The sequence below is a fragment of the Vicugna pacos genome, chromosome X (assembly GCF_048564905.1).
Source record: "Vicugna pacos chromosome X, VicPac4, whole genome shotgun sequence".
NCBI lineage: Eukaryota > Metazoa > Chordata > Mammalia > Artiodactyla > Camelidae > Vicugna > Vicugna pacos.
In genome coordinates, this window is record NC_133023.1 from 28,574,302 (window position 1) to 28,598,961 (window position 24,660).

Here is a 24,660-nt window from a genome sequence, read left to right on the forward strand (position 1 = left end):
CTCTTCCACTTAGAACTTTAGTGTTGGATTCGCTTTATGCTCACCTTTTCCTCCTTTGCTCCTTCCGCTCCTACTAGACCTTGACCTTAAGATCATGGTGGGAGGAGAGGGTCATGATCTGCTCTTTAACCCTTCCTGCTTCCCATTTCTCTCCTGGTGTGTTGAGGACCTGGGGGAAGGGAAGGGAACCGGATAGAGGTCTCTAACTTAACTGATATTGCTGTAGCCCCTTCTTGGCTGTCACTCACTCTTTGGTGGGCCTAATTATAACTTGGGTGAGAGGTGCACAGTGCTCAGGGAGTCCTAGGAGAAGCCCCCCCAACAACATAGTTTCAGGAATAAGCTCTGACTCTGTGCTGGTCTCTTCTGCCCCCTTCCCCCGCTGGCTCCTGTCCTGGTATGCACCCCACTTCTTCATTGTCAAGACCCTCTGCCTGGCACACAGCCCTCTGGGGCAGAGTAGCAGCATCATGGCTCATGCTTTCCACACTATGCACCCAACCTGTGGGAAATTCTTACACCCTCATTTTAACCCTTGAAAGGAGTCTGCTCTGTTGCTGACCCTGTTTTCTGCCTTGCTTTTCCTCATATCGGCCCTGCCCTTCTATGGGCACAGTGGGCAGGAGTGGGGCACATCAGGCATCCCCTTGCTTAAGCAGATGTGCATTTGGGGAACGAAAGGTGCATTTGCAGGTACATTTGGCTTTCTTGGAGCTCCCCTCTGCAGTTCAGAGCCTTAAGGTCTCAACAGTAACTTTGAATCTATGAAAGTATGACAGTCCGACCTAGCAGGCACAGTGGCCATCCCGGTGGCCCTGTCAGCCAGGGTGCTGCCACTGTGGGCTGGTTGACTGCTTGCTAGGCAGTACTGTCATTGTTAGTAATGGCTCACATTATCCAGCAGAGCTGCATTCAGTCAGTGGAAATGATGAGAATGAAATCTTCACATTCAAATTGGGATTTCAGTAGAACCCTAAATCAGCAACTTTGCTTGGTAAATGTTTAATGCACCTGTTTCATTTGAAAGACGATGTCACATGTCTCCCACAGCATGCTAGGAGGTTAGCTATGAACTCAGAGAACAGGGGTTTACCTGTTACCCAAGGAATTACATTCCTTAGCCTAATATAGACCTCTCTCTCCAAAAAAGTAAAGAAAAGAAGAAAAAAGTCAGGGACCACACATTCTAGGATGAGGCTAAAGTGTTATAAAATGACACAATATACAAAAGAAAATACCCATTTTTTAAAGTAATGTTTTCTATCTTTACACAAATAAATTACCAAAAAGCATAAATAGTTTTTAAAAGTAGCTACTTTGATAAATAAAGCAAGTGGATGGCAAAATCCAGTAAATTATTACTATATTCCATTGATTCTGTAATCATTTATTCACATTTTAACTTCCCTGAAATTGAGGTGCAGCTTTCAATCACTGACATGTCATGGATTAGTTGAAAGCATGTTTGTTTTTTCTTAATGCATTAAAAAGTGTACTTTTCAATTCATGGTATATTTGATAAAATACAGCAACCAGTCACCACCCCTGCCCACTCCCCAGAGATTCCCATCTGGGTGGGGCCACTACTGTAAATCAGTTTCTGTTACTGATTTCTTTAATATTGGGGGTTGTAACTAGTTCTTTCCCCCAGTGTTAGGACACAGTTCCCCTAGGAGAAGTATTCTGACCATGGTTCTCATGGTTGGAATATCAGCAACTGTAGAAATAAGTAGCCACTTTCAAGGTACAATAAAATCAGTGACAAAGGAAATTAGAACTTTGCAATAGCCCTGTATTGTCGGCCCTAGGTTTTAGGTATCATCAAGCTGAAACAGGGCATCTGGTTCCCCCCTGCACATCCAGCAAACAGCAGAGTGAAGAGGGCTCTGCCTTTTCTTGAATTGTGTGCTGCAGAAGGTTGCACTAATGTCATAACTTAAAATAGCATTATTATTTGAATATTGACATATTACCCCATTCCCACAGCTACTATTTGATACCAATCACTGCTCATCATGAATAGACTAAAGAGTGATTTTTCTTTCCGTTCTATTATTGAAGAAAGATTCGTGGAATAGGCTCTGGTCATTTTAATAACTGATAGGGCCCATGAAAACCAAAGGGGTCAAGCTGTTCATTTCACAGATAAGGAAATAACGGCCCCAGAGTTGTCAAGGTGCTCATTTTCCCATAGCAAGATACTGAGTGGTGCAGCCCGAGATAGGACCCAGGTGTCCCTGCCCTTCCTTCCCTCTGCATTGAACGCAATTCCCTCCTAATTTAAGTGGGGATGGTTATGCCAGGGTTTTACAGTGGAACAACTTACCTCCAGGCTTCTTATGCCAGTTCTTACCAGGCCATCAGTAAAGGCATGTCACAATATGTTTATTCAAGCCCAGATATGACTGAAATGGAAAAATTGGTGGTTGGTTCATACTCTTAGCTGTATTTTTATTTTTACTGTTTTAAAATGCTTTAGAGCAGGCAAAGCGGGTGATAGTCTTTGCATCTTTAGACCAATATTGTGAGTCCCCAAAAGACCAATGATGCACCTGATTTCTGACTGTAATTGAAACTTGTGGCTTTTGTGTCTACTCAGATACTTTTGAGCATCATACTGTGTAGCTGACACACTTGGAGCACAAGGCAGGAAGAAAAGAAAAGGGAGAAAGCCTAATAGAACTTGTAATATAATAGGACTAGGTAGGAAGGAATATAGAAGTAGGCTGAAAAAAAAAATAGAAATAGGCTGAGATTTCCTGCTGCTATCTGAATTCTTAGACAGTTTTGAACTTGTTTGGTTTGATGGTGAGATCTTCTTTTCTCTTTTTTTAACCACAGGGTTTTTTTTGTTTGTTTGTTTTTATTTGCAAGGGGGAGGTAACAAGGTCTACTTATTATCTTTTTTTTAATGGATTGAACCCAGGACCTCATGCATGCTAAGCATGCACTCTACGACTTGAGCTATATCTACCCCCCCAAGATCATTTTTAAGGGAGCTGTCTTAAAGCTAAGTAAAGTGATGAAGTTTCATTAAAATTCTAGAGTAATGCCTGAAGAGGTAGAAGAGATGATAAAGAGTTAGTTCTATATAAAGGTAATGAAACTTTTCAATTCTGTAGAGATTCATTTTTATTACTTTGAAGGACAGATTACATTATAAAGATGCAGGTGCATACTAATAACAAATGAGATAAAGTAGTAAGAATAATAATTCCCCATAAACTCGGAATTTGTACTAGTTTCTCTTGAAAACGGTTCCATTTTGCTGTTTTCTATTTTAAAATATTAAAATGCAGGGCAAACTCTAGACAAAACAGAGATAAATAATTATCTACTAGGGTTTGTAGAATCTCCTCAATTTACCATAAAAAGATGTTTTGTTCCAGTCCATGCCATTCTGTTTGCGTGTCCACTCTACCACCTCTTGTATTACTTCCATCATCCTAGAAATTCTGTGCTCACTGCATTTGGTCATGGGCTGCCCTATGACTGACGTTCTTGGTGAGAAAAGAGAGTAATTGCCTGAATTAATGTATTCTAAGCTGCTAATGAAGAGAAATGTGGCAGATACTGTTGATCGAAAAACCATTTTACCTCTTTCTTTGGTAAGAGAACCCCAATTTGGGGAGTAAGAATATACCCAGGTGCTAGAGGTGAATCATAATTAATCTAGTCATGATTCTGGTCTGGTCTAGTCAGTGCCATGACTAGTCATGGCAATATTGTTCCCTTTTCATAATCTGTAGTCATGTCTTCTCTCTCATTCTTTTTTTTTTAACATTTTTTATTGATTTATAATCATTTTACAATGTGTCAAATTCCAGTGTTCAGCACAATTTTTCAGTCATTCATGGACATATACACACTCATTGTCACATTTTTTTCTCTGTGAGTTATCATAACATTTTGTGTATATTTCCCTGTGCTAGACAGTGTAATCTTCTTTATCTATTCTACAATTTTGATATTAGTAATTTGTCTTCTCTCTTTTTTTTTTGATCAGTCTGTTTAGAGATTTATTTTTAAATCCTAAAGAATCTATTTAGTTTTATTTTCTCTATTTTTTGGTTTGTTTTCTATTCCACTGAATTTTCCTTTCTGTATCATTTGCTGACTTCTGCTTGATTTGGGTATTTATCAGTCTTCTTTTATAGTTCCTTAATGGAGAAGGTTAGATTTTTGATTTTAGATGTTTTGTCTTTTCTAATCTTGTATGATTGGAATTCTTTGAAATTTATTGAGACTTGGTTATGGCCCAGAATATGATTTATCTTGGTAAATATTTTATGCATATTTGAGAAGAATGTGCTTCTAAAGTTTCTTCTCTTCTGTCTCATAAGTATTATTTCTTCCTCTTTTCCCTCTTTCTCCTAATTTATAAGAAATAAGACCATACTAGTTGCCTGCAGAGAGGAGACTAGTGTGGCTTTGAATCATGTGACTATATTACCTATTCAGAAAATTACTTACATTTTCAGAAATTTTTTAAATGGTAATTGGATCATGGTAGTGGTTAAACACACCGAAAACATTTACACACACACACCCCAAAGGGTATCATTAGCACACCAGAAATAAGAGGAATTCTTGGAAGATAGGAAAAGCAGAAGCGATCAAATTGGTTAATTCAGAGAACTTGAAACATCTGCATTGGAAAACTGAGCACATTCAGACACACTTCAAGAACAGTCAGCAAAAGCACTAGGTCAACTGTGAGGTGAAAGAGCTACTCTGGGAACAGCACATCTGTCTTGCCCTGCCCTGAGCCTCCCCCACCCCTCCTTAAATTGGGCATAAGCACCTGCACCTTTTGACCACATTTAATCTCCACAAACTACACTCCAAGAAAGTGAATGAGTTTAAGACAACTGCAGACCTGCACAGCCGGCAAACAGCGACACAACTACCTTGAAGGGGAAAACATTCCTCTTACAATGTCGGAAATATCATCTTTATTTCGGCAACAGAATAAAGCTACCTGCATCATGCCATGTACCTCCAAAGGAGAGACTCCCAAATAAGACACACTCTGCCCACCCATTCTGAGGAGAAGCCTATTAGTGTAACAGGCGGCGCAGCTCTAGACCGGATCCATGCTAATTACCGAGACTAAGCGAATGAGTCCTTTATTCCTAAGTATAAATGAACAAAGGTTTGCCAAATGTTTAAGGAAAGTAAATGAGAAGATCTTGAGGAACAAACATAACTATTTGTGGAGAAAATAAGTAAATATAATATAGGAAACAGAACACAACATTGTAAAATGACTATTACTCAATAAAAAAAATGTTAAAAAAAATAGGAAACACAAGAGAACTTTACCAAAAAATTCAAATTCATATTTTCAGAATTTAAACAGACAGCTGGTTTATAAAATAAGAACAGGGTGCTGTGAAAGGGAGCAATTGGAGAACAAGAGAAAGTCCTTGGAAAATAGAAATAACAAGGCAAAATTTAAACTTTAATAGATGCCAGCTGCTCAGCTCAGTCTCCACGCCTCACCCAGACTTTGATGGAACCTGGGACACAGCGCTCGTGCCCCACCCTCATTCCCCCATAACCCCGGCCCCCCTCCCTGCTGTAAAAGAATCGGAACCTCACCCCCCTCCCCAACCCGGGTAACGGAACCACATTCCGGTCCATCCCAGAGCTGCCGCCCTGACCTGAGTCAACTGCCTACGGCCACCCTCATCGCCCACTCTGGGTCCTCCGCTTCCGCGCTGCCTTCGTCCTGGCCTTGACGCCCACGCCGCGAGCCATGACGCCCGCGGGGCCCTCGCAGGTGCGCCAGAACTACCACCCCGACTGCCAGGCCGCCATCAACAGCCACGTCACCCTGGAGCGCCACGCCTCCTACGTGTGCCTGGCCATGGCCTTCAACTTCGACCGCGACGACGTGGCCTTGAAGCACTTGGCCCGCTTCTTCCTAAGGCGCTCGCGGGAGCTGTGGGAGCGGGCCGAGAGCCTGATGCGCCTGCAGAACCAGCACAGGGGCCGCCTCTGCTTCCACGACATCAGGAAGCCAGACCGCGACGCCTGGGAGAGCGGCCTCCGGGCCATGCAGTGTGCCTTGCGCCTGGAGAAGCACGTCAACCAGAGCCTGCTCGACCTGCACCAGCTGGCCAGCGACAAGAGCGACGCCCACCTGTGCCACTTCCTGCAGAGCCACTGCCTGAACCAGCAGGTCGAGTTCATCAAGGAGCTGGGGGACCACATCACCACCCTGCGCAAGATGGGGGCCCCGGAAGTCGGCATGGCAGAGTACCTCTTCGACAAGCTCACCCTGGGCGACAGCGACAAGAACTGAGCCTGGACTGGAGTTCCCGTGGTCACGGGGTGACTTCCCGAGGTCCCCCTGCCTGGCATGCATACGGCAATACTGCCCTTGCAAAAAAAAAAAAGTTGTTTTTCTTCTTTCATTGTTACCATTTCTTCCAATAAAGTTATTGGTTCTTAAATAAAGGTCTCCGGTTGATTCGCGTGTGCACATCTCTCACTTTGTAAGTTTAAAACAGGTATCCAGGAGTCTCTCCACCCACCCATGCCCCGTCCACATGCAGCTCGGGGTCTCCATGGATGGAGGGAGAAGGTACTGCATGGGACCCTGGAAAACACAATCAGTCTTCCCTTAATGAACAACGTGGGTTTATTAGGGGGAGGGTGAGGTGGGGCCCTGGTGAATGTGGGTCCCTGTGCATAAAGTATAAAAACATGGCCTGAAAATCATGATAGAGGTTGATCTGGGGAAAGGATGAGTGAATGGGATTGGGCAGGGGTTGAAGGGGTTAAAGTGACGGGGCTTTCACTTTACTTGAAATGTTTTTTTTTTTTAACATTTTTTATTGATTTATAATCATTTTACAATGTTGTGTCAAATTCCAGTGTAGAGCACAATTTTTCAATTATACATGAACATATATATATTCATTGTCACATTTTTTTCTCTGTGAGCTACCATAAGATCTTGTATATATTTCCCTGTGCTATACAGTATAATCTTGTTTATCTATTCTGCGTATGCCTGTCAGTATCTACAAATTTTGAAATCCCATTCTGTCCCTTCCCACCCCCCACCCCCTTGGCAACCACAAGTTTGTATTCTGTCTATGAGTCTACTTCTGTTTTGTATTTATGTTTTGTTTGTTTGTTTTTTAGATTCCACATATGAGCGATCTCATGGTATTTTTCTTTCTCTTTCTGGCTTACTTCACTTAGAATGACATTCTCCAGGAGCATCCATGTTGCTGCAAATGGCATTATGTTGTCAGTTTTTATGGCTGAATAGTATTCCATTGTATAAATTTACCACCTCTTCTTTATCTAGTCATCTGTTGATGGACATTTAGGCTGCTTCCATATCTTGACTATTGTAAATAGTGCTGCTATGAACATTGGGGTGCAGGTGTCATTTTGGAGTAGGGTTCCTTCTGGCTATATGCCCAGGAGCGGGATTCCTGGGTCATATGGTAAGTCTATTCCTAGTCTTTTGAGCAATCTCCACACTGTTTTCCACAGTGGCTGTACCAAACTGCATTCCCACCAGCAGTGTAGGAGGGTTCCCTTTTCTCCACAGCCTCTCCAGCGTTTGTCATTTGTGGGCTTTTGAATGACGGCCATTCTGACTGGTGTGAGGTGATACCTCATTGTAGTTTTGATTTGCATTTCTCTGATAATTAGTGATATTGAGCATTTTTTTCATGTGCCTATTGATCATTTGTATGTCTTCCTTGGAGAATTGCTAAAATATAGGCAAAACATTATCTGACATACATCTCAAAAATGTTCTCCTAGAACAGTCTACTCAAGCAATAGAAATAAAAGCAAGAATAAACAAATGGGACCTAATGAAACTTACAAGCTTCTGCACAGCAAAGGAAACCAGAAGTAAAACAAAAAGACAACCTACGGAATGGGAGAAAATTTTTGCAAATGAAACTGACAAAGGCTTGATCTCCAGAATGTATAAGCAGCTCATATGACTTAATAAGAAAAACATAAACAACCCAGTCCAAAAATGGGCAGAAGACCTACTTGAAATGTTAATGGTTAATTCTGGGTAGCAAGATGGGGACCCCAGAAGCCGGCATGGCAGGGTACTTCTTTGACAAGCTCACCCTGGGTTTCAGTGATGAGGGAAACTGAGCCTTAGGCTGGCTTCCCTATAGATAAGAGTGACTTTCTGTGGTCCCTTATGCAGAATATGCATGTTGTCCTTAGAAAACCTCTGCTTTCCTCTTATACACAGTGTGGTTATGTGGGGGTTGGGGGGTAGTTGAGATGGATAGTTCGGGGCCCTGGTATCTGTGAGTGCATGTGTATGGTAAAAATATAGGGGAAAAAACATCGTCTATAATTCATCATAGTGGTTGCCTCTGGGGAAGAAGTGAAAAATGAGATTGGTCTAGGATTAAATAAATGGAGTCTTCAACTGTAGCTGAAATATTTTAGTTTATTAAATTATGCAAGTGTCAATATTTATTGTTTCTCAGTAACAGCCTAAGAGCCCTGGAAACTGGCATAGTGGAGTATACCTGTTTAGCAGGCTCACCCTTGGTGGTGGTCCTGGGGACTGTGCCTTAGGCTGGCCTCTCCATAGACACAGGTATGACTTCACATGGTTACCAGCGCCAGGCGTGCGTGCTATTATGAAACCTTTGTTTATGGGCTTTTGGGGGGTACAGTTTCTACTAATAATCTGATATGAAAAGAAAACCCTACTCAGTTTAAAAGTTGAAAATTTAACATAGTTGCTTAGCATCAAATTTTTGATAATGAGAATATAGAGGATTGAATCTCAGAGAAATAATGAGTCATAGAAGGACCCTGTGCAAGAACTAATTGCCACCAATAGAAATTTCTGAAGGAGAAAATGGGGTTGTGTAAAAGGGGACATAATAATCCAGAAATTATTTTTTAAAATACTAACTGCAGTCCAAATACTGTTATATAGTTTCTCTTTTAATATATTGATGCTATAAATTAGATTAATCTTTCTGTATAGAATTAATAAAACTTATTTGGTCAATGTTGATTTGTTTTGGTATACTTTTGTGGACTATAACATTGTGTAATATTCATATGTACAGTGTGTTGATTTAATACACATATGTTGTGAAGTGATTACCACCAAAGCCTTAGCTGAAACCTCCATCACCTCACATAACTACCATTTCTTTTTGGTGATGAGATATTTAATATTTACAATCTTAGCAACAATCAAGTATATAATACAATATTATTAACTGTAATGACCATGCTGTACATTAAAGTCATAAAATTTGTACCTTTTGATCAACATCTCCCCCTTTCCCCCACCTCCCAGCCTCTGGTAACCACCATTCTACTGTTTCTATGAGTTTCGCTTTTTTAGATTCCACATGTAAATGATAGAATACAGTATTTGCCTGACTTATTTTACTTAGCATTATACCCTCAAAGTTCATCCAAGTTGTTACAAGTGGAAGTATTTTCTTCTTTCTCATGGCTGAATAATATTCCATTGTATGTGGAGTGTGTGTGTGTGTGTGTATTTATACACACACACACCACAGCTTCTTTATCTGTTGATCCATTGATATACACTTAGGTTATTTCCATATGTGGGCTATTATGAATACTGTTGCATTGACCATGGAGATGCAGATGTATCTCTGAAATCCTGTTTTCATTTCTTTTGAATAAATACCAGAGAGGAGGGATTGCTGGATCATATGGTAGTTCTACTTTTAATTTTTTAAGGAATGTCCAGACTGGTTCTTATACTGGCTGTATCAGTTTTCAGTCTCACCAAGAGTACACAAGGGTTCCCTTTTCTCCATATCCTCACCAACACTTGTTATCTTTTTTCTTTTTCATGATAGCCATTGTAATAGATGTGAGCTACATCTCATTGTGGTTTCAGTTTGCATTTCCTGGTTAATTAGTGGTGTTGAGCACTTTTTTGTATACCTGTTGGTCACTGGTATGTCTTCTTTGGAAAAATGTCTATTCAGTTTCTGACCGTTCTTAAATTAGATTAATTTTTTTTTGCTGTTGAGTTGTGTGAGTTCTTTATATGTTTAGAATATTGACCCCTTATCACATACATGATCTCCCTGTTTTGCTGATTGTTTCCTTTGCTGTACAGAAGTTTTTTAGTTTGATGTAGTCCCACTTATTTATTTTTGCTTTTGTTGCTTGTGCTTTTGATGTCATACCCACAAAATTGTTGCCAGGACCAATGTCAAAGAGATTTTTCCCTGTGCTACCTTCTAGCAGTTTTGTGGCTTCAGATCTTATATTTAAGCCTTTAATCCTTTTTGAGTTAATTTTTGAGGGGTGTCAGATAGGAGTCCCAGTTTCATTCTTTTGTATGTGGTTATCCAGTCTTTCCAAAACCGTTTAACAGAGAGACTATCCTTTCTTCATTGAATAGTGTTGGCTCCCTTGTCAAATATTAGTTGGTCATATATTCATGGGTTTATTTCTGAGCTCTTGATGATGTTCCATTGGACTATGTCTGTTTTCTTCTGCCAGTACCATACTGTTTTGATTACTATAGCTTTTTATTATAGTTCAAAATCAGGAAGTATGATGCCTCCAGCTTTGTTCTTATTTCTCAGGATTGCTCTGGCTATTTGAAGTCTTTTGTGCCTCCATAGGAATTTCAGGTTTTTCTATTTTTGTTTAAAAAAATGCCATTGGAATTTTGATAGTAGTTGCACTGAATCTATAGATGGCTTTGGGTAGTGTGGACATCTTAACCATATCAGTTCTTCTGATCAGTGAACACATTATATCTTTCATTTTATTGGGTCTTCCATTTTTTTCCATCAGTCTTAAAATTTTCAGTATACAGATCTTTCACCTCCTTGGTTCAATTTAGTCTTCATTATTTTATTGCTTTTTGATGTTATTTTGAACAAGATTGTTCTCTTTCCTTTTCAGATGTCCTGCAACTTTTCTGAATTTCTTGACTAGTTCTAACAGTCTTTTGATGGAGTCTTTAGGACTTTCTATATTATAAAATCATATAACCTGCAAACACAGTTTGACTTCTTCCTTTCCAATATGGAGACCTTTAATTTCTTGCCTGATTGCTCTGGTTGGGACTTCCAATACTATGTTGAGTAGAAGTGGTGAGAGTGGGATTCTTTTTTTTTTTTTTAACATTTTTATTGATTTATAATCATTTTACAATGTGTCAAATTCCAGTGTTCAGTGCAATTTTTCAGTCATTCATGGACATATACACACTCATTCTCACATTTTTTTCTCTGTGAGCTATCATAACATTTTGTGTGTATTTCCCTGTGCTATACAGTGTAATCTTGTTTATCTATTCTACAATTTTGAAATCCCAGTCTATCCCTTCCCACCCTCCACCCCCCTGGTAAAGACAAGTCTGTATTCTCTGTTTGTGAGTCTATTTCTGTCCTGTATTTATGCTTTGTTTTTGTTTGTTGTTTTTGTTTTTTAGATTCCACATATGAGCAATCTCATGGTATTTTTCTTTCTCTTTCTGGCTTACTTCACTTAGAATGACATTCTCCAGGAGCATCCATGTTGCTGCAAATGGCATTATGTTGTCGGTTTTTATGGCTGAGTAGTATTCCATTGTATAAATATACCACCTCTTCTTTATCCAGTCACCTGTTGATGGACATTTAGGCTGTTTCCATGTTTTGGCTATTGTAAATAGTGCTGCTATGAACATTGGGGTGCAGGTGTCATCCTGAAGTAGATTCCCTTCTGGATACAAGCCCAGGAGTGGGATTCCTGGGTCATATGGTAAGTCTATTCCTAGTCTTTTGAGGAATCTCCACACTGTTTTCCATAGTGGCTGCACCAAACTGCATTCCCACCAGCAGTGTAGGAGGGTTCCCCTTTCTCCACAGCCTCCCCAGCATTTGTCATTTGTAGATTTTTGAATGATGGCCATTCTGACTGGTGTGAGGTGATACCTCATTGTAGTTTTGATTTGCATTTCTCTGATAATTAGTGATATTGAGCATTTTTTCATGTGCCTTTTGATGAGAGTGGGATTCTTGTCTTGTTCCTGGTCTCAGAGGAAAACATTTCAGCTTTTCATCCTCGTGAGTGATGTGAGCTGTGGACTTGTTTTGTATAGCCTTTATTATGTGGTAGTGTCTTCACTCTACACCCAATTTGTTGAGAATTTTTATCATGCAAAGGATGTTTTATTTTATCAAATCTTTTTTCATTTATTGAGATGATTATATGATTTTTCTCTTCCATTCTGTAAGTGTAATAGATAAGTTTTTGATTTGCATATGTTAAAGTATCCTTCCATCCCAGTGAAAATCCTACATGATCATAGGCTATGATATTTTTAATGTGCTGCTCAACTCAGGTTGCAAGTATCATGTTGAGAATATTTGCATCTATATTGATCAGGAATATTGAACCGTGGTTTGTTTTCTTGTAGTGTGCTTATCTGGCTTTGGTAGCAGGGTGCTGTTAGCTTTGTGAGACAATTATGGAGTCTTTCCTTCTCTTCAGGTTTTTGGAGGCATTTGAGAAGGATTGGTGTTAATTCTTTTTAAATGTTTGATGGAATTCACCAGGGAAACTATCTATGTGGTGCTGGCTTTTCTTTTGAGGAGCTTTTCCATTAGTGATTCAATCACCTTACTGTTTTTATTCTATTCATATTTTGTTTCTTCTTGAGTCAGCCTTGGTAGGTTGCATGTTTCTCGGAATTTATTCATTTCTTCAGGACTCCAGTTTGTTGGTGTATAGTTGTTCAGAGGCTCTCTTAATGATCCTCTGTATTTCTCTGGTATCAGTTGTAATGTCTCCTCTTTCATTTCTGATTTGATTTGAATCTTTCCTCTTTTTCCTTAGTTTAGCCAAGGGTTGTCAGTTTTGTTTATCTTTTTAAAAAACCAAGTCTTAGTTTCATTAATGTTTTTTATTGTTTCCTGCTTTGTATTTTATTTGTTTCTGCAATGACCTTTGTTATTTCCTTCCATCTGCTAACTTTGAGCTTAATGTTTTTCTTTTTCTAGCTCCATGAGGTATAAAGTTAGGTTGTTTGAGATCTTCTTCCTTTATGTATGCATTTATCACTGTACATTTCCGTCCTAGAACTGTTTTTTGTGCATTCCATTTGTTTTCATATGCTGTGTTTCTTTTTTTGTTTGTCTCAAGATATTATTCCATATACCTTTTGAATTCTTCTTTGACCTATTGATTGTTCAGGAGTGTCTTTTAATTTCTACATATTTGTGAATTTTTTCCAGCTTTCCTCTTATGATTGACCTATAGTTTCATACCATTGTACTCAGCAAAGCTACTTGGTGTGATTTCAGTCTTTTTAAATTTGCTAAGATGTGTTCTGTGACCTATCACATGATTGATCCTGGAGAATGTTTTTTGTGTGCTTGAGAAGAAGATATATTCTGCTATTGGATGGAATGTTCTGTTTATATCTATTCAGCTCTTTTGGTCTAAAGTATAGTTCAAGTCCAACAGTTTCTTGTTGATTTTCTGTCTGGATGATCTATCCATTGTTGAGAGTGGAATATTAAAGGCCTCAATTATTATTGTAATGCTGTTTATTTCTCATTTTAGTTCTGTAAGTATTTGCTTTATATATTTAGGCATTCTGTGTTGGGTGCCTAAATACTTACCCAATAATTACCTCCTTGATGGATTGACCCTTTTATAATTATATGATGACTTTCTTTGTGTCTTTGGACTATATGTAGCCTCAAGTCTATTTTGTGTGATATAAGTCTGCTTTCTTTGGGTTACCATTTGCTAGAAATAACTTTTTTCATCCTTTCACTCCCTATACATGTATGTCCTTAAAGCTACAGTGATTCTCTTGTAGGCAGCTTATCATTGGGTCTTTTTTTTTAATCCATTCAGCCATTCTGTCTTCTGATTGGAGAATGTAATCATTATATTTAAAGCAATTATTGGTAGATAAAGACTTACTATCACCATTTAATTTCCAGGGGCTTGGAGGCAGGGGGAACTGGGGATTTGCTGTTCAGCGTGTATATAGTTTCACTTAAGCAAGATGAAAAAGTTCTAGAGATCTTGCTAAACAATATTGTGATTATAGTTAACAATACTGTATTGTACACTTAAATTTTTATTGAAGTAGGTCTCATGTTAATTTTTTTTACAATAAAAAAAATCTGTAACAGATCCTTTATACGTATTTGTTGAATAAATGAAAAGTAAAAATAGATACTCTTATTTATTATGCTTAGCAATCTAAAATTCAATAAGTAAATAAATATAAAAGTAGTTTAAATTGGGATTAAAACCATAGAGAAATATTCAGTTTACTGTGATGGAGAGTAGGTATTGCTTGAGGAGACATTATTATTATTTTGAATAAGGTGATCAGGGATACTTGTGTGGGTTGATGTTTGATTGAAAGACAAAGAGTAAGTGAGAGTCAGCATATAATAGGCAGTTGAAAGCATTTTAGATGTTCGAGTAACAAAAAGGAGGAGATGCACGTCACTGGACCATAATGAGTTCAGGTAGAGTTGTACAAGCCAAGATGGAGATGTAGGGTCTTGTGAGCATTATTAGAGTAGTCCAAATTATGTTCCAAGTGCAGTGGGAAGGCTGTAAGGGGTTTAAGTAGGCAAATGACTCTGGCTGTTTTGAAGAATGTAGGGTTTGGGGAAGAGCTGAAGCGAGAGGACCAGGTAAGAGGCATTGCAGTGGTGCAGGTGAAAGACCATGGTAGTTTAAATGACAGTGGGGGCTAAGACAATGAGATGTAGACAGATTTCACAGGGATTTTGGAAAAGTTGACAGGATTTGCTCATTGATCTAGAAGTGAGGAATGAGAAATGTGGAAGATAATCTAGATTCAGAGATTTGGACTTGAGCACCTGGGTTGATGGTGATGCTGTTTATTAAACCTTCTTTTGCTGGGGACACACTGGATGTGGAAGGGTAGAGAAGGCATCATCTGAAAAAAAAAATCTGAGATGCCTATTAGACATCCAAGTGAAAATGTCATGCAGGTAGCCAGAAAAATAATCTGGAGCTCAGGAGGAGGTCTGGTTTTGAAATAAACGTATGATACATATAGGAGGCATCAGCCATAGATGACGTTGAGGTCATGGGACTGGATGAGGTCACTGGAAAGAGAGTAGGGAGAGAGTATGCCACAGCCAGCCCCACACCCAGGGCAGCTCCCAGTGGAGGGTGGGATGAGGAGTCAGAATACCCAGAGGGCTGCTGGCCCCACCTGGACCATTACCTCATTCCACACTGGGACCAGCTGTGTCCACACCCAGTGGCCCCACATCAGCCTGTTCTGACCTAAGTGTGTTTTCTGGTTTCTTCAGGTTGTGAAAGAATTAGCATTTTACCTTGTTTTATTGGCTATGTGTAGAAGGAAATTATTTCCCAGTTAAAAGAAGATTCCCTAAGGAAATGATCTGCTTTTCTATGTTTTTTTTTTCTGTTCACTTTTAAAACCTCTGTCTCTCACTCAATCCAATGTATTTGACCAGCTGAAATCTGTACCCATGTGAACTCTAAGGTTGTCCATGTATGGAAAAAAAATTCTCAACATTGTTTCTTCTGAGCTGCCTGTGGGTTACAGAGATAAAAGTTACATTTCTTTGTATGCAGTATTCAAGGTTACGTGGGTTGTGTGTCTCTTTAAAGCTAGCAGTTTGCTTTGAACATTTAGTAAAATGTGACTAAGTTTAGCTGCATAGTAATTACCGTCCACATTTCATCACTGCACTGTAACCATGTTTTATAAAAATGAAGATTATGGCCCTTTGAGTTCAGTTTCCAGAAAATGCTATTGTCCTTTATTTCTTCTTAGTGAAATTGGTCTTCTTACTGTATTTGTTTCTCTGCATGCTTTGAGGACCTCTCCTCTTCCTGACATGCACTCAGATGTTGTTACCTATTTAAATGTCAATTAACTGTTCTTCTCTAGAGATGAGGAAGCTCAGGGAGATCACCTAGTTTTGTGTATCACTGAAAACTGACTGAGGGTGTTTATGTTCCTGTTCTGGAGAACCAGTTTGTTTTACTGATTTCTTAACCTCAGATTGCCTGTCTTTAAATCCCAGTTTATCCGCTTACCTTGACCAAGTTCACCCAAGGTAAGTTATTTAGCTTCTCTGTGCCTCAGTTTCCTGACATGTAAAATAGGGATAATAAAAGTCAGTCCCACTGGGTTTTTGCTGTGAACTGAGTTATATGTAAATCATTTTGAACAACGTCTCGTGTACAGTAAGTACACTGTGTTAGTCATCATGTGTCATCGTCATCCACTCGCATCTAAGTACTTTAATGTTGCTTATGCTCTGGGGGGGAGATTTCCTGTTTCTACTTTGCCACTGGTGGTTCTCTCGCATTCTGACCAACTCTGTCACATTGCATGTTTACAAGGGAAAATTCTCTGTAGCTCTTAGTTGTCAGGTGCTACCAGGCCTTTGGAGGGGGTACATTAGATTGGTGTTTTCACTGCCCCAAGCTCGCGCCCAAGACTAGAGGCAGATTTTGCTGTGATAACTGTCCCTGGTAATCCTTGCCATTTTGTCACTCAGCTTCCCCTTTAAATCACCTCCTCAGACACTCTTTGGTTATTCTTCCCAAGTTCCAAGTTGCCCAAGTCTTTTCTTTCCATCCTGAAGTACCTCCCACTTCTCAAAGACAGAAAAGAGCAAAAGGATTAAGTACTAATCCTTATCCCCACCATCATCTGGACGTTGGGATCTGAAAGGAGAGGAATGGGTGGGTACAAATGGCACAGTGAGGAGTAGACAGACAGGATCACCTTAGAGCGACTAATGAAGTAACAGCTAAAACTGATAAATCACGACACACCTTGCCATGGGGGTTCTCAAGCTTTGTTGCTTGTTACTACCTCCAGGGTATGTCCCAGACCAATTACATCAGTCCCTGAGGGGAGGAAGGACCTAGGTATCCCAGGCAGTTAAGCCAGCACAGACGCTTTGCTACGCAGTGTGGTCTGTGGGCCAGTAGCATTGTGAGAAGCTCGAAGTGCTGCCCCAGACTTACCGAATCAGAACCTACAGTTTAATAACGAAGTGTTTGAAGCACTGTTTTAGCATCCTAGTTCTCAGTGATGGCTATACCTTGGGATAATCTGGGATGCTGCAGAATGATACTGATGCTAGGATTTAAATAACTCATCCAGGTAGATCCTTATGCATATACTGGACCAAACACACAGAAAACTTACCATAACTTTGACAGTTATTGAATTGGCAAATATTAAAGAAGGCTTAGAAACCTCTCATTTCCATTGATGTTGCGTATGTGCCCACGCACATACACACTAACTTTGAAGCATTGTTTTATAAATGGGTTGGCAACCCATATGTTTTATCACAAACACGGGTTGAAAAGCGTGGCCTACAAGCCAAATCTAGCCTACCATCTACTTTTGTTTAAAAAACAGTTCATTGGAACAAATGGATGACCGTTTGCTTGCATAATTCCTTGTTGCCGGGTTCATGTTGTGCTGCCACAAATGTTACTGAACTCAGGTCCCGCTGCTCAAAAGTCAGTATGAGAGACTGGTATCAGTAGAAAGAGAAAAGTTGCTTTAATCAGACAGTTAGCAATCTCAGGAGAAGGCAGACTTGTGTCTGAAGATGCTCCTCCACCATGAAAGTTTTTAAAGGTAAAAAGGGGAAGTAATCTCTGTTAATAATCATTGAGATAGGGTGTCAGATTTGCAACCATCTCCCATCGTGTACAGATTTGTCAACTCCTTGTGATCTTTCTTTCGATGCTATCTTGTTCACACGGTTTGGTTTGTTGTCAAGATTACTGAAGGGGACACGCTAGGGAAGGGATCTGGTCATCTGTTAAGCACTTATTATTTCTTCTTTGAGCTAAGGATGGAAACAACAGGTTAGGCAAAGCTCTGTGTGATCAAAAGATTTGAAAGGTGTGATTGCACCAGAGGTAAGTTAAAATACAGCTTTGCTACATTGACAAAAGGGGCCTCCTGCAGAGAACTCTTTCCTGCCAAAAGCTGTTTACACAGTGGATAAGACAAAGACTTTATGTCCCACAAAGTCTAATACATTATGTTATTCTGAATAGAAAATGTTTGCAAAACCCCGTTTTGTAGTTTCTACCTCCAGCATATGCACATGACAGTTGAATCATCAATATCCCTGCCACAGCCACTCTCTGGCAGAAGGGAAAGCACTGTATATACATTTACTCTAGGAGGATAACGATGTACTACAGCATGTCCACGCCAAGTGAGGTATGGCGGTAGGCTGCTTATCCTGCAGCCAATTCACTCCTCCTTCCTTGCTAAGGCAACACCAATTTGGGGGGAATGACAGTGTCCCCAGGCACTGGTGACAATTTGTAATTAGTCTACATCGGTGAATCAGGGCAATTACGTTCTCCTTACTTGCTGTATCTGCCTCTCCTGCTGCGAAGGACGGGCACAGTACTGACTTCTGGCCTGAGACATAGCTGTCTGCCTGGGAAGTTTGCTTCCCTGATAAGAGGAGACAATTCTGTGACAAGAAAGCATTTTGCTCCCATTTTATTGATCCTTATTGGCATGTTTGTATGAGGATGTGATGCCCGAGACAGCACCACCTTTTTACCCATGAGGAAAGGCTGAGAGGACTGCAGGACAGCGATGTAGACTGTGGCTGAAGTCATCAACCCTAGCATTGTCTATCACCCAGACTTCTTGATAAGAAAGTACTGTTACAGCCTTTTGTGGGGTTTGTTTCTTGGGGTTAATCTCACAGGTGTAAGATGACTACAGGGACAAGGCATTCTTTAGCCTCCTGCGAAATTACATCTTCCTTCCCCACCCCCCTTTTTTTTAAATTAGCGGTGTTGTATGTGAGGTTTCACATATAGAACAGGTTCTGGGTGCTGTCCAGAAATCTGTGTAGTGGTTAGCAGCAATCCTGTGAGGTGACAAGGAGGTAATTAATCCGCTGATGGACCTGGGGGGGTTTCTTTGTGTGGTTCTCTGTTGATTCGCGGGTGGGGAAGGAGAAGGACAGAGGTGCGTTTGGGGAAATTAAGGTAGGTAGAGAGAGGCTATAGGTCAGGGGTAGAGTGTAGGCCTAGCATGCAGGGGGTCCTAGGTTCAATTCAGAGAAGGGAGAAGAGGGACTGATTCCATCCATCACACCCAATATGGGAGAGGAGGCTGCTCTCCTGTTTTTAGTCTTCTTAACATACTTGTTGTCCCGAGGTTACCAGGAACCCAGGACCTTCTGCTTTCTACCACTGACCTATACCCTCCCCACAAGATTCATCTCCATACTTTTCCTTAGTCAAGGCATCTCCAACTTTCCTTAGAAGCCTTAACTTTTTTATTGAGTCATAGTCATTTTACAATGTTGTGTCAAATTCCAGTGTAGAGCACAATTTTTCAGTTATATATGAACATGCATATACTCATTGTCACATTTCTTTTTCACTGTGAGCTACCACAATATCTTGTATATTACAGTATAATCTTGTTTATCTATTCTGCATATGCCTGTCAGTATCTACAAATTTTGAACTCCCTGTCTGTCTCCTCCCACCCACCCTTCCTGGCAGCCACAAGTTTGTGTTCTATGTCTATGAGTCTGTGTCTGTTTTGTATTTTTATTTACTTTAGATTCCACATATGAGTGATCTCATATGGTATTTTTCTTCCTCTTTTTGGCTGGCTTCACTTAGAAGGACATTCTCCAGGAGCATCCATGTTGCTGCAAAAGGCATGTTTTAGTCTTTTTATGGCTGAATAGTATTCCATTGTATAAATAGACCACCACTTCTTTATCCAGTCACCTGTTGATGGACATTTAGGCTGTTTCGTAAATAGTGCTGCTATGAACATTGGGGTGCAGGTGTCTTTTTGAAGTAGGGTTCCTTCTGGCTATATGCCCAGGAGCGGGATGCCTGGGTCATATGGTAAGTCTATTCCTAGTCTTTTGAGGATTCCCACCAGCAGTGTAGGAGGGCTCCCTTTGTCATTTGAATGCAGGTCATTGTGACTGATACCTCATTGTAGTTTTCATTTGCCTTTCTCTGATAATTAGTGATAGTGAGCATTTTTTCTTGTGTACTATTAGTCATTCATATGTCTTCACTGGAGAATTGCTTGTTTAGGTCTTCTGCCCATTTTTGGATTGGGTTGTTTGTTTTTTTCTTATTAAGCCGTACGAGCTCCTTACATAGTCTGGAGATCAAGCCTTTGTCGGTTTCATTTGCAGAAATTTTCTCCCATTCTGTAGGTTATGGTTTCCTTTGCTGTGCAGAAGTGTGTAAGTTTAATTAGGTCCCATTTGTTTAACCTTGCTTTTATTTCTATTGCTTGAGTAGACTGCCCTAGGAGAACATTTTTGAGGTGTATGTGAGAGGATGTTTTGCCTCTATCTTCTTCTAGGAGGTTTACTGGATCTTGGCTTATGTTTATGTATGGTGTAAGGGAGTGTTCTAGCTTCACTGATTTACATTCTGCTGTCCAGTTTTCCCAACACCATTTGTAGAAGCCTTAATTTCTAGTAAAAACTAAGAAGCAATTTGTGAATACATTTCATAATTTCTAGAAACACAAATGCATATAGTGCATTTTTTTTTAACATGGCACATACTTGCTGACAGATACCTCTAGTTTTGCTGCAGTAAGAAACCAAAGCTGTGTAACCCTATGTTCGGTAATTAATCTTTTGGTATTTTACCTTACTCGGAAGTGGTATAGAAATGCATTGAATTCCCCTCAAATACCAAAAACATTTGAGTAGCTTTTTAAGTAGACTATTGTTGAAAAGTTCCCTCACTTCTTAGAAGTTTTTATCCCCCTTATGTCTATTTAACAATCATACTCAAGTTACTCAGGAAAACGTCATGAGAAGTTAAAAAAGCTAGCCATAGTTACAAATTTTGTAAGAGAGCTAACGTGAGCTTATTTGACTAGCAAACTCAGGGAGAATAAAAGTTGCATGTCTGCATTATATTGAATGCTGATAACTGAGGACATGCCTATCTTAATTAAATCAATAGTTCATTAAATTAAAAAGCTAGTTTAATTTCCTAGATCATGTGAACTTAGAGTTTAGAAATATTTAATTTGATAAGCCCATATTCTGTAAGTCAATTAAATAGAGCTTTGATAAACAAATTAACCATACCATTGGGAGGCAGAAAAAAATGTCACATATACATAGCATGCATCCATAGGCACCCTAAAGCTTCCATTTCAATATTTTAGCCATGAATCAGGTACAGTAATACAAAATCCATTAGAGTATAAGTAACAGTTGAATCACAATTGTGTCACTGGCAGATTGACCAAATCACCATTACCTGCTCCAACAGCTAAAGCTTTTTACTGATATTTGTATTTATCCTTGACAGGTAATCTTATGGGGTGTGGAGAAAAGGGACCTCTCCTACACTGTTGGTGGGAATGCAATTTAGTGTAGCTGTTATGGAAAACAGTATGGAGATTCCTCAAAACTAAAGAGAGACTTACCATAGAATCCAGCAGTCCTACTCCTGGGCATATATCCAGAGGGAACGTTAATTCAAAAAAGATACATGCACCCCAATGTTCATAGCAGCACTATTTACAAATGTCCATTGACAGATGACTGGATAAAGCAGCTGTGGTATATTTATACAATGGAATATTACTCAGCCATAAAAATTGTGAAATAATGCCATTTGCAACAACATGGAGGGACCTGGAGATTGTCATTCTAAGTGAAGTAAGCCAGAAGAAAAATACCATATGTTATCACTTATATGATATGTGGAATATAAAGACAGACGAACTTATTTACAAAGCCGAAACAAACGTGGGAAGGGATAAATCGGGAGTTCAAGATTTGCAGATACTAACTACTATATATAAAATGGCTAAACAAGAAGTTTCTACTGTCCAGCACAGAGAACTGTATGTGATATCCTGTAGTAACCTATAATGAGAAAGAATAGGAAAAGGAATATAGGTACGTACCTCCTTCTTCATCCCCCAGCCGTGTAACTGTCAACTTGAAGTAAATGGAATTGACACCATAGTGGCCTTACTTCTTTGTATTGTACTTTACAAGTATTGTTTTGTCAAAACTTAGATCTGCATGAAGGAAATAACACAAAGATGTTAAGTGACTTTTTGTAACTCCAGTCATTTTCTGTAGAACATCCATCCCTGATAGAGAATTTTAAAAGTTTTAATCCACCTCTTGCTGTAATGTCCCAACTTGTTCTCAATCAACAAGGCAACTTTTGGAGTTTGGGTTTCTTCCCTCATCTCTGGCTGTCTTTCCTGTCATGCTTGTTCAAGGACCAGGAAAAGCCCTGGGAATGGGGGAGATGGATGCTGCTGGGCCTTCTCACTGGGAACATCACTACCCTCCAAAATAGAGTCTGAGCTGATTAATCAGAGACTGAAAACTACTCTTTGAAGAGTCTCTCAATTCTATTGAGAAACAGAAAAGCAAACCTTTTATGAAGGACCCCCCAAATTCAGCATGTGAAAGAGTCTAAAACTTACCTGCTGTGATGAATACATGTATTATTTGTATAATTTTCTACCTGATCTAAAACTATTAGAATTAAAAAGAATTAAAAGTTGTTTTTCTTCATTAAACAAATTTTCATTCCCTCTAAAGAACTGTTTTACCAAGTCTTGAAATCATTTGCTCTGTCTTAATAACTTTTTGGGCTTTTTAAATTAAAGATAAAGAAGAATTTAAATAGCTTACCAGAGCAATAAACTACGTTTATTTGTTTGAATGATACTTCTTATAAGAATGATACTTCTTATAATATTTTACCTGATGTCAAGTGAATTTTTCCTGATTCTCTCACCTCAAGGACAAAAAATAGGTCAAGTTCCCAAAGAAATCTGTCAGTACCTTTGTATTCAGATCAGTGTCACTTACTTTCAGCTACACCTATGACATGATGGGAAAATTAAATTTTCTCCGACAGTGGCCAAGTTCAAAATACCTTCTACATCAGAGCAGATTGCTTTTTGTCTGCTCTGATGCTGGGCCTCTTGCCTTCAAATCCCAGCTCCAACATTTCTGTTTTAAATGACCTTGGTTTTATTATTAGGTAACCTCTCTGAGCCTCCATTTCCTCATCTGAAAGTGAGGATGATAATTAATTATACCTTCATTATTGGGTGTGGATTGAGAATTGAGTTACTATACTTAAAGACAAAAATGGAACTACAATGCCATTTTTACTTTAACTCTTCAAAATGAGAGTCTGATTTTCTTTCCTAGTTTTTTGCCCTAAAAGAAAAAACATACTAGTCTGTAGATTTCATTTCCCAACATGCCAGAGAAACCAGAGATTGAATTACATAAGCGAAACATGAAAAGTCAATTTCATGTGTATGTATTACTGATGCTTGATTATCCCAAAGTGGCCAGACAAGATTAAGAAGCCACTTTTTACTGTTTATCTAAGGTTAGCATTATACAATTATTTGCAATCACAAGTATTCACTGGTTCTATACTTCCACTTTTAAAAACCTTGTTTTTTAAACGATGTAAACCAAAGATGTTTGTTAATAATGATTATATCTTTGTGCTATACTTGCAGATTATAATTGTAGATGACTGGTTTTTTTAGATGTGCCTGCATTAGTAAAGTTTTATATTGCATTTTCTATAATCAGAAATAAAGTGACGATTATACAAAAAGTTATTGTTAAAAAAGTCTCCTGTATCTGTGTTTTATGAGTTTCCATCCAGTGATTATTAGTGAAACAATCACTTGATAATTTCAGGTTTGGGGTGTTTTCCTAAAATAAGTGCTGTATCTCCACTCTTTGCTTGCTTTCATACTGTACCTTGCATGTTTTCATCTGTTCCGAGCATTCAGTAGAGCAGACCACATTTCTTACATAGCATGTCCAAATTTTCTCTCAGAATCACTGGATGGTTAGAGTAATACTGTACCTCATAGAGGAGCTAGCTCAGGGGTGGGAACATTGATGGCTGTGGGTCATCATTATCCCCACAGAGTACTTTAAAAGCCTGTGTGACTAGTAACATATAGTGCTACAAAACAAGTAGCTTTAGTGCCCAGAGTCTTACTTTCGGCCAGATAGTCAAATAATATTAATTAGTGACCTGTAATGCCTGCAAACAAATATGCCTGTGAGAAAGGCCTTTATTGGCTAAGTTTAAGCACTGAAAACAGAGGCATTGGGATTGGAGGTGGTGTTTGTACCAAAAACTTGATATATAAAAATTCATTATAATCACTATAAATTACTGAGTGTTTATATGCTAGGGCCTTAAGTAGATGTATTAGATCTGTGTACTTCAGGGCTAGAGAGAAAGCTGGGGAGGAATTTCTGGTAGAAAGGGACCCGAAACAGAACCATTTGAAAGCAAGGTGTCCATCTGTGAAGCGGCTGAGCGCTAAAAGCCTCTGCCTGCCTGAAATAGCGCATACTGACGACAGGATCCGGGGTGACCACCTCACAGCTGGACGTGGAAAATGATAGTTCACTTAGATTTTTAAAGGAAGATTATTTGGTATAATTGGGAAAGAGGAAATCCCTCATGCTTTGTTTTTTCCTCCCTGAATACAAATAACGCCAAGTCTTGAAGACTTCTGGGTTCTGACCGTTTTAGGGGAGGATCCAGAGTGAGCACCACAGTTTATTTGTAATTTCT

At 39.3% G+C, this 24,660-nt stretch overlaps 1 protein-coding gene, 1 long non-coding RNA gene and 1 pseudogene across 3 annotated transcripts in view; 2 read left to right on the forward strand and 1 right to left on the reverse strand.

The window, feature by feature from the left end:
• PRRG1 (proline rich and Gla domain 1) overlaps positions 1-24,660 on the forward strand; it is a 118,815-nt gene that overhangs the window by 90,023 nt on the left and 4,132 nt on the right. The gene's annotated exons all lie outside the window — the stretch shown is intronic.
• Positions 5,729-6,310, forward strand: LOC140692015 (ferritin heavy chain pseudogene; annotated as a pseudogene).
• LOC140692009 (uncharacterized) lies at positions 17,556-18,508 on the reverse strand. The gene is made up of 2 exons (XR_012067609.1): positions 18,407-18,508; positions 17,556-17,870 (listed from the first exon to the last, which is right to left on the reverse strand). It is a non-coding gene; the product is annotated as an uncharacterized lncRNA (long non-coding RNA).